Here is a 5000-nt window from a genome sequence, read left to right on the forward strand (position 1 = left end):
GCGGGCGTTGTGGGGGCTACGCCCCGAACCGGAGCTGCCGCCAAGTATAGATGCCCACCCGGACCCTCCCCTATAGGTTCAGGATTGCGGCCGGGAGTCCGCAACTTTGGGGGGGGGTACTGTCACGCCCTGACCTGAGAGAGAGGGTTTGTTTCTCTATGTGGTTAGGTCAGGGTGTGGGGTGGGCATTCTATGTTTTGTATTTCTTTGTGTTGGGCCGAGTATGGTTCCTAACCAGAGGCAGCTGTCTATCGTTGTCTCTGATTAGGAACCATACTTAGGCAGCCTTTTTTTCCACCTGTGTTTGTGGGATCTTGTTTTTGTATTGCTGTGAGTAGCCGGCAAAACTTTTCGTTCGTTGTGTTCATTGTTTTGTTTTTGCTGGTTCACCGTTAAATAAAATATGATGAACCCAACCCACGCTGCGCCTTGGTCTACCTTTAACGACGGACGTTACACTTCCTTCTTTTCATTCTATTATTTAGGTGAGTATTGTGGAGTAACTACAATGCTATTGATCCATCCTCAGTTTTCTCCTATCACATTTAACTATGTAACTGGTTTAAAATCAAATCAAATATTATTTTATTTGTCACGTGGGCAGAATACAACAATACAACAACAATGTAGTTCAAGAGAGTTAATAAAATATTTACTAAATAAACAAATAATCCAAAAAATCTAATGAAAGTAACAAAAGAAAATGACCTAACAATAACGAGGATATAAACAGAGTGTTCCGGTACCGAGTCAATGTGCAGGGTTACAGGTTAGTCGAGGTCATTTGTAAAGTGACTATGTATAGAAAAACAGCGAGTAGTGGCAGTGTAAAAACAAGGGGGTTCAATGTAAATAGTCCAGGTGGCCATTTGATTGTTCAGCAGTCTTATGACTTGGGGGTAGAAGTTGTTAAGGAGCCTTATGTATGGTCCTAGACTTGGTGCTCCGGTACCGCTTGCCGTGCTGTAGCAGAGAGAACAGTCTATGACTTGGGTGACTGAAGTCTTTGACAATCTTTTTGGGACCTTCTTCTGACACCGCCTAGTATATAGGTCCTGTATGTCAGGAAGCTTGGCCCCAGTGATGTAATGGACCATATGCACTAGCCTCTATAGCGCCTTATGGTCAGATGCTGAGTAGTTGCCATACCAGGCGGTGATGCAACCGGTCAGGATGCTCTCGATGGTGCAGCTGTATAACTTTTTGAGGATCTGGACCCATGCCAAAACTTTTCAGTCTCCTGAGGGGGAATATGTGTTGTCGTGCCCTCTTCACTACTGTCTTGGTGTGTTTGTACCATGATAGTTAGTTGGTGATGTGGACACCAATGAACTTGAAACTCTCAACCCGCTCCACTTCAGCCCCGTCAATGAGAATGGGGGCCTGTTCGGCCCTCCTTTTCCAATTGTCCACGATCAGCTCCTTTGTCTTGCTCACGTTGAGGTAGAGGTTGTTGTCCTGGCACCACACTGCCAGGTCTCGAACCTCTTCCCTATAGGCTATCTCATCATTGTCGATGATCAGGCCTACCACTGTTGTGTCGTCAGCAAACTTAATGGTGTTGTTGAAGTCATGCTTGGCCATGCAGTCGTGGGTGAACAGGGAGTACAGGAGGGAACTAAGCACGCCCCCTTGAGGCGCCCCAGAGTTGAGGATCAGCGCGGTAGATGTGTTGTTACCTACCCTCACCACCTGGGGGCGGCCCATCAGGAAGTCCAGGATCCAGTTGCAGAGGAAGCTGTTTAGTCCCAGGGCACTATGGTGTTGAAAGCTGAGCTGTAGTCAATGAACAACTTTCTCACATAGGTGTTCCTTTTGTCCAGGTGAGAAAGGGCAGTGTAGTGTGTTATTGAGATTACGTCATCTTCTGTATTGAGCGAGTTACTGTTACTTCTTGCTTTAGTTTTCGCTTGTAAGCTGGAATCAGGAGGATATAATTATGGTCAGATTTGCCAAATGGAGGATAAGGGAGAGCTTTGTACGCGTCGCTGTGTGTGGAGTAAAGGTGGTCTAGAGTTTTTTCCTCTGGTTGCACATGTGACATGCTGGTAGAAATGTGGTGCAACAGGTTTAAGTTTTCATGCATTAAAGTCCCTGGACACTAGGTGTGCCACTTCTGGATGAGCATGTTCTAGTTTGCTTAAGGCCTTATACAGCTCGATGAGTGTTGTCTTAATGCCAGCATCAGTTTGTGGTGGTAAATAGACAGCTACGAATAATATTGATGAAAACTCTCTTGGTAAATAGTGTGGTTTACTGCTTATCATGAGGTACTCTACCTCAGGTGAGCAATACCTCGAGACTTCTTTAATACTAGACTTCACGCATCAACAGTTATTGACAAATAGACAGCTGCTCTGTCCTGCCGATGCACAGAGAAGCCACAGAGAAGCCAGCCAGCTGTATATTATCCATGTCGTCTTTCAGCCACGTCTCAGTGAAACATAAGATATTCCAGTTTTTAATGTCCCATTGGTAGGATAGTCTTAATCGTAGATTGTCCAGTATGTTTTCCAATGATTGCACGTTGGCCAATAATACGGATAGAAGTGGTGGTTTAGCTACTCGTCTGCAAATTCAGGCACCCTGCCCTCCTCCCCCTTTTCCTCCGTCTTTTCATCACGCTGATGACAGGATTTGGGCCTAGTCTTGACAAAGCATTATATCCTTTGCGTCAGACTCATTAAAGAAAAAAATCATTGTCCAGTTCAAGGGGAGTTATCGCTGTTCTGATGTCCAGAAGCTCTTTTCGGTCATAAGAAATGTACAAAATGTACAAACAATGCGAAAAACAAGCAACATAGCACAGTTGCTTAGTAGCCTGTAAAACGGCAGCCATCCCCTCCAGTGCCATTATTAATCACCATTGGGCTTCCTTCCTCTCTGTCAACTGAGTTCGGACGCCTGTACCTTTGTAGCGACTGTGTGTATTGATACACCATCCAAAGTGTAATTATTAACTGCACCATGCTCAAAGGGCTTTTCATTGTTTGCTTTATTACATTTTTACCCATCTACCAATAGGTGCCATTCTTTGCGAGGCGTTGGAAAACCTCCCTGATCTTTGTCGTTGAATCTGTTCTTGAAATTCACTGCTCGACTGAGGGTGAATTGTATGTGTGGGTTACAGAAATGGGATGGTCATTCAAAAATCATGTTAAGCACTTATTTCACACAGAGTGAGTCCCTGCAACTTATTATGTGGCTTGTTCAGCAAATGTTTACTCCTGAACTTATTTAGGCTTGCCATGACAAAAGGGTTGAATACCTGACTCAAGACATTTCAACTTTTCATTATTTATACATAAAAAGAGTAAACTAAATCCATGTTCTATTCAGGCTGTAACACAACAACATTTTGAAAAAGTCAATAGGTGTGAATACTTTCTGAAGTTACTGTAGGGCTTTTGCCTAGTGGTTAAGAGCGTTGGACCAGTAACCGTTGCTGTTTTGAACACCTGAGCCGACAAGTTGAAAAATCTGACGATGTGCCCTTGAGCAAGACAGTTAACCCCAATTTCCTCCAGAGGCGCTGTACTACTATGGCTGACCCTGTAAAACAACACATTTCACTGCACCTATCCGGTGTATGTGACAATGAAACATCTTATTTTCATTTTACTACTCCTACGGGTCCTGGCCTAGCCGGAAAATGCCGGGAGCACTGGGTGGAGACTGGGTTTTCCATGATTAATTTGGAAATGTGACACGGGAGGATGTCATTCCAAAGATTATGTGTGTTACACATGCACACATGCACACGCACGCACACACGCACACAGACACGCGCGCACACACACACCCTTGCACACACCGGCACTTGGGAAAATGTGTAACCCATAATTTATTGTTGCAAACAACACAGAATTGAGAAGATATGTGCTACTGACTGTGTGATAGTGATGTCTGGGTGTATTCGGCTGCTAAGGAATGCTGGCTGTAGTTTCAGCAGTCTTAATCAAACAATGTCAAACAATGGTAAGATGGTAAAATGCACGCCATTGCCACACAAGTAGTAACAGCATTTCATAAACTTGACAGAGTTTCCACTCAGACTCAGACAATACAATAATCATAATAATATGGTAATTTGACATAAAGTACTTCAGTATGTGGCCCGTGTGGGAATCAAAGCCACAACGCAACCCACAAAGCCATGGGAAATATGTTAAGAAGCATACAAGTGATTAGTATCTTTGAAGAATGATAAATTATATTTAATATGGAGTAGGATGTCTGATAAATGACTTATGTGTCATACGGAACCTTAAATAATGAGGAATTGGACAGACAGATCTCACAATAATCAAATCGGCATGATCAGACTTAAGCAGTCCACTATTGTCATCTGACAGGCTTTAGGCTGATTTAGAGTGGAGCCAACACGCACACACACACACACACACACACGCACAGACGCACACACGCACGCACACACACACACACACACACACACACACACACACACACACACACACACACAGAGAGAGAGCCATTGTGTGTAATGGTGCTAGGCTAACTTAGCGGTCCTGCTAACACCATTAACTCAGTGAGATTAGCGTTAATTGGATCCTGTCGCTGGTATCGGGGCTCAGGGGCGGAATAAGGCCCTGGGCTGTAGACAGAGTGGGCTGAGCATGACACACACACACATACATACACACGGGTCCTGGGACTGTAGAGGGAACATGTCCTAGGGCTGTAGACAGAGGCGGCAGAGCGAGGTCAAACTGTGGCAAACTGTGTAAGTGCATGTGTGTGTTTGTGCGTGCTTGCACGTGTTTGTGCGTATGTGTGTGTTTGATAACCCTGTAATGACCCGGCCCAGACAGAACCACATCTCAGCCCCTTAGGGTGAGCCAAGGCCCCCATATCACCCCTTACCTCCCCATGTCCCCCCACGTCCCCCCACATCCCAGTATCCCTCCATGTCCCCCCACGCCCCCCCCCCCCCACATCCCCCCATACTCGACCTACTCCAGGGAACCCCTCAGGAAGGG

The 5000-nt window shown here is 45.3% G+C and overlaps 1 protein-coding gene across 1 annotated transcript in view; it reads left to right on the top strand.

Annotated features, from left to right (window-relative positions):
• The window catches only part of LOC115168910 (voltage-dependent calcium channel subunit alpha-2/delta-3), a 167469-nt gene that overhangs the window by 142949 nt on the left and 19520 nt on the right, over positions 1-5000 (top strand). The window lies entirely within an intron of this gene.

The sequence above is a fragment of the Salmo trutta genome, chromosome 30, assembly GCF_901001165.1.
Source record: "Salmo trutta chromosome 30, fSalTru1.1, whole genome shotgun sequence".
NCBI lineage: Eukaryota > Metazoa > Chordata > Actinopteri > Salmoniformes > Salmonidae > Salmo > Salmo trutta.